At 43.4% G+C, this 13,967-nt stretch overlaps 1 protein-coding gene across 5 annotated transcripts in view; it reads right to left on the reverse strand.

Annotated features, from left to right (window-relative positions):
- The window catches only part of THRB (thyroid hormone receptor beta), a 283,184-nt gene extending 271,674 nt beyond the window's left edge, over window positions 1-11,510 (reverse strand). Inside the window, exon 1 of one of the 5 annotated variants that reach the window (XM_059664089.1) lies at window positions 11,495-11,510. The gene's annotated coding sequence lies outside the window, so the exon portion shown is untranslated. Of the gene's footprint in view, window positions 1-10,181; window positions 10,275-10,614; window positions 10,848-11,494 lie in introns of those variants that run through there. The other 4 variants (XM_059664090.1, XM_059664087.1, XM_059664086.1 and 1 more) reach the window with 4 other exon arrangements.
- Window positions 11,511-13,967: the final 2,457 nt, after the last annotated feature.

Genomic DNA, 13,967 nt, shown 5'->3' on the forward strand with positions numbered 1-13,967 from the left:
TTAAATTTTATTTCCCTTCAAAATAAATGAGCACATTAATGATGTGCCAGGGTCAATCACAAACTCTCAATTCTATGTGTATATTAGGGCCAACACTGATCTACCAAAAAAATCAAAATGATGGTCAAAGACTAAAAGGAAAAGCCAGGGCTAGCAAGATTGAAGACGGCCCCCTAAGAGTGAGAAGGAAATCAGGAAACAGAATTAGGTCAGATAGGAGGGTGGTACTGCACCAAAAAATAGAACTGGATTACTTCATTACTATAAAGATATTTCCATCCCTTGCCTTAAGAAACAATAAGACAGTGATGTGATGAAATCTACATAAGAATTAAAAAACAGAGTAGCACAGTGTGGCCAACATAGTTCATCAAACAATCCTTGCTCCCCATTCTATAGTACAGAGAAAGCAACTGCTCAGGAGGGACTATCTTACTCACTCTGCTTTATTTTTGTGGGGGGATGTGATTCCTTTTCATCAGTGGAATTTGAGCAAAATGAGTTTGTGTCACTTCCAAGCCAAGGTAGTTAGGAAGCCAGCGAGCTTCTCCACGCTCACTCCCCTCTCAGTGGTCGGATGCAATGAACACATGACCTTGGAAGCCATGAGCTAGAGCTGGAGGAGCCCAAGACCAAAGGAATCGAGACTAACCCTGAACCACTGTGGAGCACAGGCAACAATCAGCAGAAACAGCAATTTTCAACTTCACATGAGTAAAATATAAACCTCTAGTCGTGAGCTACTGTGCATTTTTAATTTTATTTCAATGTATAGTGTGTTTTTTAACCAATATATGTGGCAAAAAAAGAAAGTGTTGCAATTACTTGAAATAATGCATTTAAGTTATTTTTGCATGAATTTGTTGGAATTATAGATTTTAAGGCTAAAGTTGGGTTGTCCCAATTACTAGCAGCTACAAATGGCTGTTGAACACTTGAAAGGTGGATAGTTGAAGTTAAGATATGCTGCAAATATAAAATACACACCTGATAGTTAAGATTTAATCCAAAAAATAAATATCTTATTAATACTTTTCTATTGATTACATATTAATATTTTGAATATATTGGGGGAGATAAAATATTTTAATTATACTCACTGGTTGCTTTTTACTTATTTAAAATGTGGCTACTAGAAGATTTTAAAGTATATATGTGGTTCGCAGTACATTTCTATTGGCTTCCTGCTGGGCTAGCAGGGGTTACTAAAGTGCAACCCACCATCTGCTTTTTTGTAAATAAAGTTTTATTGGTTCACAGCCATGCAGGTCTGTTTACATATTATCTATGGCTATTTTTGTACTACAACAACAGAGTTGAGTATCCTCAACAAATACTGAAAAGCTGAAAATATTTATTTTATATCCTATTTTTAGAAAATGTTTGCCAACTCCTAGGCTAAGGATTACTTTGAGATTATCTAACTTATAAACTCCTATCATTTTATGACTAAGGAAATTAAAACTCAGATAAGTCAAGAAACTTGTCCAAAATATTTTTATCCTTAAGTAGGTAGTATTTACATATCACTCTCATTCATTCATTCCCTCATATCCTCCACCATCTCTAATTTTGATCATTAAAGAAATAAAATTCCTATCAGTTTGAAAATCAACGAAACACTAAATAATCTCAACATCACAATGTTAATTCAATGTAGTCATGTAGAAGTATATTTCCATCTGACACAGAAACTGTAGGCATGTACATACAATAGCAGAGAACCCTTGAGTAATATTCAGCTACAAATAGGCTGTGAGATGGTCTTTAAGCTTCACTTGAAATCATTTTAAAGAGGATCTATCATGCAATCTTCTTTCAAATTAAACTTGAAATCTCCCTAAGTGCAGATCTGGCTTGCTAAGAAGATTCATTATTAGAATTAGATTAGAAAAAATTTTCCACATCTTGGAGAAAGTAAAATATGCTCCCTAAGTGCAGATCTTGCTTGCTAAGATTATTAGGGTTAAATTAGAAAAATTTTGCCACATCTTGGAGAAAGTGAAATCTGTTCCCAAAGACTTTACAACAACATTTAACTGCTTCAGTTCCAGCAGCCATCATCTCTCAATGGATTATTCTAAGAGTCTCATCATTTTCAGTTCCTCTCCCACACAAGATCTGTCCCAAAGAACTCTTCTAAAATAAAAATCTGATTTCCTGAACACTCGGTCTCTTCATGTTATCAAGACAAAGTCCATCTTCCTTATTGTGGTCTGGAAAGTCTTCATCATAGGACTCCTACCAGGTCTAATATCCTCATTTATTGTCCTTTTCACATCAGTCAGACACTCGGGCTCCTTGCAATTCTTGGGGTCCTTGCTATTCCCAGTCACTTCATACTTTAACCGCACTTTGTACATTTATATATGGAGTTCTTACTGCCTAGAACTCTCCCCATTCCCAACTATTGGTTCTCACTGCACATTGTACTTACTCCATCATAGAACTTACCAATATTGTAATTGCTTGTTGAAGTATTAATTCTACCACCAGTAGAAATAGCTAATGTTTGAGAATACTTAACTGTGGGTCAAGTGCTACATGATTTCATTTACCCTTCGCATTTTATAGATGAGGAAACTGAGCACATACAATAAAGCCAGGTGAAGCCAGAATATGAACCCACACATTCCCACTCCACAGTCCTGGTCCTTAACTCTACACCCAGTGGTTTTCAATGGCGGTGAATTTGTTTCCTATGAGACATTTAGCAGTATCTAGAGACATTTTTGAATGTTGCAACTGGAGTGTGGGGCAGTGGCCAGCAATGATACTAAACATCCTACACAACACAGGACAGCCCTCCACTGCAAATAATTATTTGGCTCAAATGCCAATATTTCAGAGGCTGAGAAACACTGTCCTACACAAAATCAATTCCTGTACATTGTCCCAGGATACCAGGGCACCTACCCTAGAGCTTGGCATCCAGTAGATGCCTGATGCACATACGATGCATGGATGGATAGATAAATGATATATGGATGGATGAATTGAAGGATGGGAAGAAGGCTGGAGGGAGCAATAGATGGACAGACAAACTTCAGAAGAAGAAAAAGGTTTGAAGGCTCAGTTTTTGTGGCAACTTCAATAAAGATAAATCTGATCACATATTCTTAATTAACAGTAAATGAATGCATATAGAGTACATCCTAGATGCTGCCTTCACCTTAGCAACACCTTACATTTACAAACCTATAGAACATGAGATCAAATTAAAAGGCCAATTTAATTTTTTTTCCAAGAGGCCTCAGAGGGACAAGATATTTTTCAAATCCCTTACAGGATAAATTGAGATGTTCATCACCTGTATAGACCATCAACAGTTAAATTGTTTTTAAAAAGGCTTTTTTTAGATAAGGTTCTCCTGGTTTCTTTTTAAAAAATAAAAGACAAATAATACAAGACTATATACAATCTGCTATTTTCCCCTATTGTAGCTACCATGCAAATATAAGCACATTATTCTAGATCTCCAGATGGTGGAAGTGGAGTAGAAATTACAGTGAAGCTTAGGTGAAATTCAAAAAAGTAAATAAAAACACATATAACAGAAATTAACCATTTTCTGGCTTATGTAAATGAATACCTCTTAACATCAAAAAGAAAGTCAAGAAAAGATATGTTTTATGATTATAATATACTAGAGGCCTGGTGCACGAATTTGTGCACAGGCCCTCCCCAATCTGGCCCACCCCCTGGTCGAACTCCCAGTTGAGGGGACAATTTGCATATCAGCCTTTTATTATATAGGAGATTAAAAGTAACCGCAATTTAGCATTATTTTTACATCGTCCCCAAAACACTTCAACAATGGCAGCATTAATCAGTGTTGTATACAAATTGACAGTTTTGTTTTTTTTGTGGAAAAAGCAAAAAATCTTCTGCTTTGGGACCAGAAACTGCCCCTTTGAGTCATCACTTATTCTGAAAGGTAGTCAGAGGTGAAAACAAATGAGACTAGTTTTTAAAGTGTAACACTATAGACTGTTCCTCACAACCTCTTGTATTAAACTTTAGCTTTACACACACACAGAGACCCACACATGTACATGCATGCACACACACACAAAGTTTTTTTTTAACTTTTTAATTTTTATTTATTTATTTAATCTATTTAATCTTCACCCAAGGATGTGTTTTCATGAGAGAGGGAGAGGGAGAGGGAGAGAGAAAGGGAGAGGGAGAGGGAGAGGGAGAGGGAGAGGGAGAGGGAGAGGGAGAGGGAGAGGGAGAGGGAGAGGGAGAGGGAGAGGGAGAGGGAGGGAGGGAGAGAGAGGGAGGGAGAGAGAGGGAGGGAGAGAGAGAGAGAGAGAGAGAGAGAGAGAGATTGATTTGAGAGAAAGAGGAGGGAAGGTGGGAAGAGAGAGAGACACACACTGAGAAACATCAATGTGAGAGATAAGCCAATCGGTTGCCTTCTATACGAGCCTCAAGTGAGGACTGAACTCACAACCTGTTGGTGTACAGGGACAACGCTCCAACCAACTGAGCCACCTGGCTAGGGCCACAAATAAATATTTTGCTACCTACTTTCCATCTTGGATATTTATAACACACACTAGAACAAAAATAGGCTCTGAAAACTCCCACACTATGTACTTAAACTCAGGATTTCTCAAATATAATTGGCCACAGGGTATCATAAGTAAATAGTAAAATAAGTAAAAAGTAAAATAAGATGAGGATCTGCCACAATACTCAGGATTAGAAAGGACTAAAAGAGATGACAACCTTTGTGGCATGGGACACCATCGTGACTATGGAATTTCCCCTGTGATCTGGAAGCTGGACATGGGAACCACAGCCAAAGCCCAGAGACACGCAGTGCCTTTTTCACTCTCTGTGAGAACATGGCACATACCTGTCACAGAGGCAGATTCTGCATGTATGGATGTGCAAGTAGGCGAGACTTTTAAGCTTGTGGAAGAGAAATATGAAAAACTGACCCAAACCCAGGAATGGCATGATTGTTATCAACATTTTTTTGAGCACCCATTCTGTGCAACCATTATTGAAATCTGGGAAAACAGTATTCGAAGAGAAACAAAAAGAGAGGAAATGTATATTTGAGCCATCCTGAGAATTACAGAACAATATCTGCCACAAGAATCAGCATACTCAATGGGTTCCTGAATGTCATAACCATACATTATAACACTAAAACCATGACTATCTTTTCACTCTTCTCATCTCAAACATTCCTGAGCCACCAGAGGAGTCACACAAGTATGTTTCCCAAATTAAGAAGGCATACCTGCTGTTAATGTGCATTCATTTGTCTAAGCTTTTACTTTAATCAGCTTATCACTCATGACTTTCTGAATAAATCTCTAAATTCTTGATCACAAAAGAGGAGCCATAATCCTTAAAGGCTGTCTTTTGGGATGAGGAATTTGAATGAATAACTTAATTCAGATCAATCCTTTCCTAACTGCTATGTGTGCCCCATCTGAGCAAGTACATACATGTATATGTAATTATTAATACTGTTATATTATTATAATGTTATATGCACATTACATATTATTAGCATATACATATATCATAATATACATATGATTGCATATGTTATATGTATATATGTTTCTGTCTGTACAGTGTAAAGGCTATACTATGCTTCCTGGGACAGAGAGTCAAGGTTCTGGGTCCTAATTCCAGACTTTCCGGAGTTGCCATTTGGAAAAATTATCCAAATTCACAATGGAGCTCAGTTTCTTGGTCAATAAAAATAGTGCTGCACAAGAGCTGCCAGTCCATAAAGTCTTGAAAGTCCCTTGAAATTAGGGCAGTATGGACAAACCAACATTAGCATTGGACCTAGATCACTATTCTAGCTGTCGGTTGGCCAGATTCCTTAGAGGAGTGTATGGAAATACACTACTTGTGACTCAGTGATTTGGATAGTCTCCCTCCCCCCGTACTTACTTAAATGTCACTTGACTAATAAGTTAGGGAACTTAAAGTGGAGAGTGAATATCCTTAATCAGAGACTTAGTGGCCTAAACATATTTAATCCCCACACCATGTGGATGCCAAGAGAATCTTGGGCAAATCCCACTGCAATTTACACTAATACACATGGGCTACTGAAACTATAAACAATCACTTCCTCAGACCAAAATAAGTTTATTTCATCTAGGGGGCCATATAAGAGATCCCAATAAGCAGATCCATTCTATCACAGTGTAGACAGTTTCAGAATCTCTTTGTATTAATATATGTACATTGCCTCAAAGGTCACTGGGCTCGATGCTGAGCTACAAAATGACTAGCAAGGCCAGGCACATAGTAGGTACACAGATTTGTGCAGGCTGAATGAGGAATCAAATCCAGTAATCAAAATGACTTTAAGTAAAGCGAGGAGTTAACTTGCCACCCATTACTCAACCACCTCAGACACCAGACTAAGCCCTTAAAGCAAAATAGCTGGGATATGATGCAATCTAGGCAGCAAACATTCATTTTGGGCAAAATCAAGTTAGAAGATGACACTTAATTTCAAAATCAGAAGAGAAAGATAGGCACCACCCCTTCTCCTCCTAGATTGATTCTTTGAACAAGTGTTTCCCTGGGTCATGTGTGAAACACTTTGCTAGGTGCCGAGAGTCAAGGATGAATAACCCATAGCCCCTCATCACAATTTCCGTGGGGAGATAGAAATGGACACTGAAAACAAGCTGCTGTACAGGAAGACAGGAGCTAGACAAAGTAAAACACGAAGCACCAAGGCCATCTGTTCAGAGAGGTTGTGGTCATAGTGTCATTTTCAAGTACCTGGCTGTCCTGTCCTCTCAGATTGCTTTAGTGAAAAGCTTGGCCGTGACACTGGATATTTGAGAAAGTCAGCCTAAAGAACATGTCAACCATTCATTCCTCTAGGTTTTCTGAGCTCTATTTCTACCTTGGGGACAATCTTCAGGATCTCCACTGCTGGACCATGGCTTAGCTTATCTCCAAAGATAAACTCCCACTGGGTTACTTTACATCATTCTGCTTTCTGCATATTTTTTCTCTCTAGGGTTGGTGAAAAACATGATCATATAAAATCTTTACTTCATTTTCTGGAGAACTGAAGTTCAAGTATTGGCCATTATATGATTTGATATTTCATAGGAGTATATACTAGTAGTCAGGCACTATAGTAAGCACTCTGCCAATGTTATCTGAGATATCCTTATAACTTTAATGGTTCCTCCAGTTCTCTTTTTTTTTTCCTCTCTGAACTTGGCTACTGAGAAGCTCAGGGCTAAATTAAATACTCAAAAGCAATAAGCACTTAAGATTTCAGTTTATCTTTTGTCCCCTACCATTTTTACCAGTTTCATCATTTTGTAGACCTTTTAGATTTACTCAGACACGTTTCTGAGAGTCGATACTCTATAAAGAAAAACAAATTTCCATAATCATTTATTGTAACTTCCTTTTAATCTCAATTGTCAAAAAAGTTCCCACGACTAGCTAATTTGAAGATAACCCCTTGGGTACCACAGCTCAGTCAACTTGCAAACTCAGATAATGCAATATTTCCCATAATCATTTGGTTCAAAATCTGCTTATGGAAGTGGGAAAAAGGGGGCAAAGGGAGAGGGTACAGAGTAACCACCAGGTTATTTCCAATCTACTTCCACGGGCTATTTCTATCTCGTGTGGGATCCTGACAGTCTCATCTGCCCTTTCCCCAACCACCACTTTTGTAGATCAGCTAGAGATACTGCTAGAACCTGCTGAGTGAGAAGGCATAGCTATCACCCAGTGATGTCTATTTCCTGGAATTTCACTCTTAGCACTGACAATACCTCTGGAATGCATAAAAATTCTGCTGCAACCCAGCATGTTGAAGGTCAAAGTCTTCAGGCACCTAGGTAAGGCAAACTGTTGCTGAGGGATTCCATGTACTCAAGGCAAATGCCCCCAAGAAAAACTCTCAGAAATAACTCTGTATCACCACTAACCTAAATGGGGCTAGCTTTAATCTTAAAAGAGAGAGAGATAAACAAAGATTGACCCATATATACATGGCACACACATATACAGGCACAGATCTTGGCCTACCCAATTGATACCCATTTAGGATGCTTAGTCAGGTGTTTTGGTCAACACAATGTTTGGGCGCAACTATTCCTTTATTCAACAAAGATTTACTCAGCACCTACTGTGTGCCAAGCACGGTTCAAGATGTTGGAGGATCAAGAGTGAATGAAGCAGTCAAGATACTTTTTCTCATGGACTCTATTCTAGACACAGGAGATAGGTAATCAATAAAATGAACCAATTGAAATGAACAATTCAGATTGCAAATAAAACCAAGGTTGGGGGGGGGAGGGGCAAAAACCAGTGTCTCAGAAGGAATGAGGGATGGCCTTTACTCAAGTGGTCAGGGAAAGACTTTTTAAGAAGGTGACACATAATCTTACACTAGAATGACAAAAAGGAGCTAAACAAACCAACCACCTTTACTCTGATTTCCATCACAAAGATGAGCTTACTAAAAAAGAAATGTGTAATCCCATGTGTGGCTCCACACACCTGTGCTTCAAATAATTGCACCCCCCACCACCACCACCACTCAAATACACAGAACAAAACAAAGAAACAACAACAACAAAAAATAAACAGAAAAGGAAAGGAATCCACAACTTTCTTAAGGAAACTTTAAGAAATAACCTTTTCTCAAAGATGTAGATTAAAATTTATTTTAATAGCAGAACTTACTACAAAGAATTTCTAGGGGAGAAATGGAATGTTTATTACTCTTGGAAAGTCAGTTATTTTATAAAACAAATATTTCAATGTCAATAAAATTATGCCTTTGAATTGTAATGCCAACAGGAATTGCTTCATAAAATATAGTTCTGTGGCTAGATTCAGTATCATTTACTTCCACTTGCTGGAAAAGAAAAGCAAATCATATTTACTAGCAGATGGTCCTCCTTCTAATATATAACAAAACTTAGAAATTCATGAAAATTGAATTCGGATAGTATCTATTTAACAATCACAAATAATAAATGGTTGTTCACCAATGCCTTCCCATATAATACCCCAAATAAATCACTTAGTATTGAATTTCTGTTAGGGTCAATTAAAACACTTAGCCAAAACTAAAAACATCCATTACTCAAAAATACTTTTCATCAAAACAGCGTTTTTTTAAGAGAAAAATGTTTCCTAGTCCCTGACTTGTTTCAGAATAAGAGAGGTAAACAAGTGAATGAGGGAGCAGTCACGGTGAATAGTCAGAATGAATCATGGAATATTTTGACTAAAAGGCAAGTTTTACTTTGTAATCCAATGCATGCTATATATTTTTACAATATAAATAAGGACACTCAACTAATAGAAGGCAAAGTCATGTAAAGATATTGCCCAAGGTCTACATTACCCAGTACACCTGTTCCTGCTGTGCTTTAGGTGTTTGAACTTCAAAACAGGTCTTTAAAACAATCTCACTAGCACCTGAGACCAGTAACCTGCTAAGAGGTAGGCTGTTTCAATGTCTGTTTGTTTGTTTACTGATTAGGGGGTCCTATTTGAATCTTCATGAATCCTAAATCTGTGCGGAGAGGGGGGAGAATGAAGAATCTGAACTTATCTGTGCAGATAAATTCTTTTCTTTGACTCACTTTACAAATTGTTATGCTTCAGACCCTTGACGGTTTCCCACTTGGGGAAAATTAGACATTTAAAATTAATAACTAAAAACTCACCCCATGCTCCCTCTCCCCAACAAATCAGAGGCTTAAGACTTAGCACTAATAACAACCCTCCAATGGTCATTGGGAAATCCTTTTCCAAAGTGACCACAGCAGCTAAGGACAGAATCCACGAGGAGTAAAAAAATACTCCCCCCAAATGAGTCCTTCTCTGGGGGATGGGGGGGGGGGCGGGGGGGCACACAGCTGGCACAACTCCTGGTATCAGAACCCACTTCGGGCCACTCAGACAGCGATGCTGCGTCAAGAGAAGCGAGGCAAAGAAGTGCGACTGGCGAGATCGCCGCGGACCCGCAGAAGAGGCGGGGAGACACCAAGTAGCCAGGCACCGGTGACAGCGCACGCCAATATTCAGGATTCTTCTCCTTTCCAAACCCGGCAGTTCCCGGGCAGGAGCAAAAGGGGGGATGGGGGACCCACAGTCCCTTTAAACCGCACCCCCCCACCCCCGTGTCTGCCAACCTTTTCCGAATTCCCGTGTCACAGAACTTCCTCATCATGGAAACTTCCACTCGGTTCGGCGCCGAGGATGCCAAACTCCATTTCACAAGGAGCCTGTCAACAGCCGGGTTGGGGTTTGAGACACAGAGCCGCTGCGAGGGGAGCGGGCACCCAGCTCTGCCACGGCCCACGCCGTGGCTCCGGGAGCGCCGCTGCGCGCTGCCCCGGCGCCAGAGGGCACAGCCTCCCAGACTCGGGGCGCAGAAACCCCGCGGAGGCAGGTAACAGGGCGGCTCACCGACACCCCCACCCACCCACGCCCGCCCGCCCGCAGGCGCTCAGCTGGCCGGCCGCACCCCTTCAGTGTCCCGCGACACCCCGGTCACCATCCTGCCCACCCTTCTGGACATTTGGAACTGTCGCCCCTCCCCCCGCCCCCCGACACCCCCCTCACCCCGGCCTCCGCGCACGGTCCTCTCGCCAAATTGCCGGTGTCCTGGAGCCGCTGGGGTGGCGCGCCCCTGCCCGGGGAAGGCGGCGGCGGGCGCTCGCCCCGAGCCCGGGGAGCAGAAGGTCTCCTCGCCCGGCGCACTCACATTATTCATGCAAAGTTCATCCCCGCCGCGTCACGGCCGCCCGCCCGAGGATGTGCGCCTTCCTTGGCCCAGCCCCGCAGTCTCCACCCTCCTCCGCCCCCTCCTGCCGGCGGCGGGGTCCCCGGGAGCGCCGGCGACGGGACGTCGCGCGAGTCCAGAAAAATGTCAACTCCTGGGGCGCAGAGGGGCGGCCGCCGCAGGGCCCCGCCGGCCCCCGCTCTCCGGCCACCCCACTTTTATAGGCGGAGGCAGCGAGTGTGGCCCGGCCGCCGGAGTCCCCGCCTCCCGCGGCCCCCCGCGCGCCCGGCCTGCCCCGGCCCGCGCCCCGGCGCTGCCTGCCTCCGAGCCCGGGGCGCACGCCCCGCGCGCCGCGTCTGCGAACCGGTGACCTGGTTTCCCCTCCAGCCCTCCCGGCGCTCGGCTCCGCGGCGGCGACAGCCCGGAGCAGGCAAAGCGGGCTCCGCCAGGGGCGTAGCGAGGAAATGGCCTCCCGGCCGCAGGTCTCGCCGCCGCCGCCGCCTCCCGCCCGGCTGTCGGACGCGTCGGCCGCTCCGGGCTCGCGTCCCCCGACCCCGGTTCCCTGCGTGCACGCCACCCCGGCTGGCCGGCTCCACACCTGCGTCCCCAGGTTCGGCCGCTCCCCCGCCTCCCAGCCCCGCTGGTGCCTCCCACCCGGGGTGCCCTGGCCCCGGTGGCGATGTCGCCCCGGTGGGTGTTGGTGGCAGCGCGCTCACCCACCCGGCTGTGTGAGCACGGACGTTCGGGTTTGGGCGTCATTCCTCCAGTAGGCAAAGTGGAAGGAATGGGGAACGAGTGACCGGGGGCGGGGAGGAGGTGACTTCCAGAAGTACGGCTTGATTTTGCCTGCCGGGCCGCGCTCCTCCCTTTTTTTTCCTCCAAACAACTTGTGGCGCTTGCCGGGTAGACACGGCGCACTGGCTCCTCGCGGGGCCTCCCACCCAGCGCGGCGTCTGGTGTTCTCTTACCCACGCCACCCCGGGAATGGAAGTTTGCAGAAGACCTGGCTTGCCCTGGAGGGAGACACCCCTTCCCAGCTCTGGGCATATCCTGGGAGATGTGTGCCGGGGTTGAGGCACTCCACAGGTTCCAGAGGGCCGCCCTGTTCATGTGTCTTTGCCCTGGATATGTACAAAGAAAGCCGGAAGACAAAACTAATGTATACTCGAAAAATTCTGCCCAGGCAAATAGGAATGTCTAAGGTGCCCCCCCCCCCCTGCCTCCCCCGAGTCCTGAAGGCCAAGGATTCAGATTGGGAGAAAATGAAGCAGTAAAAATACTGAGTACCCCCAAAGCGAAAAGGTAGTGGTTCAGTAGCTACACAGTTGCAACAAAACTATTTTGACGACAGGGTATAATTATTTTCTTGTAGGTAATATTAAAATAATTCCGACTTCATGAGTCAATATACATGTGTATACTAAATGTGGAGAGCTAGGACGATTTGTATGAAACCTCAACTGCCTGAACAATGTATAGATCATTTTTTGGAGACTGTTCTGGATTGCCAGACAGTGGCGTGTGTTTTATTCCAGCTTCTGGGAAGCATCCCACGGAAAGGGGGCGAGAAGCCGCCACCCCTGCAGACAGCATTAACTACCACTGTCAGGAAATTAGAAACCGTTCCAAGCGCCTGATGTACAGAGTTTCAGGGAGCTTCCCCAGGCGAGTGGAAGACCCCAAGGCTCTCTGGCCAGAGGAGGGACCTCTCCCTTGAAATTCCAGGGATCCTATTTCCCTTCCGTCCTTGGCGATACATCCGTGTTTTCTTCTTTACTCGTAATAAGGCTGCGCCATAGGACTTGCAGGTTTGTGGCTGGTGAGTTGTTCTTTGCGGGGAAGTTCCCTAGCTTTGCGCCCCGGCTGCCCCGGGATGTTTTGGTTCCTTTGGAGGAAAGCTTATTGGAGTCTCACCATTTGTTCCAAACAGGGGGCCCCCTGGTGGCTAACTGTGAGTGAAAACGTTGGCCACTGAAGAAAACAGCCTGGCCCTGATAGGCCACAACAGTTGACTGGTTATGGCAGGGGCCCAAGAGTGGGTAAACAACTTTTGTAATAAGGCCAGACGGTGGAGGTGCTGGTGGTGGTGGTGGTGGTGGTGGTGGTGTGTAGATAAGGGTGATGTCAATCTTCCATCTGAAAGGTGCACGATAGGCCTTAAAGACTGCTGGAACTTTTTATTTTTTTCTCTTCTTGAGTATAACTTGGAGCTAAATTCCTTCCTAAGTAGGAAATGCGGTACAGAGAATGAATTATAACAAACACTGTTGCTTCCCGTTGTTCAAACGGCTTTGCCTTTCTGATCTCATTTGGCCTGGAAACTTCTGAAGTACAGAGTAAATTAAAACATTAAATAAATAATGTGGCATGACTCAAACAATTCATGCGACTGTGATTGTAATAATGTTTTAGAACAATGGGGAGGACAATTTTAATGCGACGTTATTGAAACAACATGAACTGCTAGGATTCCATTTGAACGGGCCCTCGAAGGGCAGTCTCATAGGCTGCATGATGGTAACAAATGGTTACCAATAGAGCATGCATCCCCCCTCCCCATTTTACACTAGTGGGACAATGAAGGAGAATTTTAAGGGGAACTGATTGAGGGCAGTCCTAATCCTGTAGATTTCAGAAGACATCACCAAACTGTTTTCATGACCCATGAGCACATTTCACCATAGCTGTCCATCTTCATTGCCAGGATCTGTACATTTCAAGCTAATGAATCATTTCAAGAGATTCAGATACTCATTCATTCATTCAACAATAACTGGGTTAGAAGACGAATAAAACATAGGATCCAAAAGGGCTGGGATTAGACTGAAGTGAATGAGATCAGCGCAGGGTCTGAACCAGTCTTTATTTAAAAATTTGATATATTGTTCATCTGGGACAATGGTTGCATTAATTTTGATTTTAAAATATTGTATTAAAATATAATTTCTCTTGATTACTGAGATTTTGGACGTCCGTCCCCTTGAATTTTACATCCAAGGCCTCACTTGCCTCACTCTAGTCCCCACTCTGCTGTGCCCTCATGTTACCAGAGTCTAATAAGAGAAGTAAAATTCTGTTAGAATTTTCTCTGTGTCAAAGATAACTAGTATACATTAAGGAACTTGAGGTCAGGAAGTTAAAGATGTGGGTGTAAAGTGAGGGTAAAAATCAGGAAGATTTCACAGAACTAGGT

Source organism: Myotis daubentonii, chromosome 14, assembly GCF_963259705.1.
Source record: "Myotis daubentonii chromosome 14, mMyoDau2.1, whole genome shotgun sequence".
Lineage (NCBI taxonomy): Eukaryota > Metazoa > Chordata > Mammalia > Chiroptera > Vespertilionidae > Myotis > Myotis daubentonii.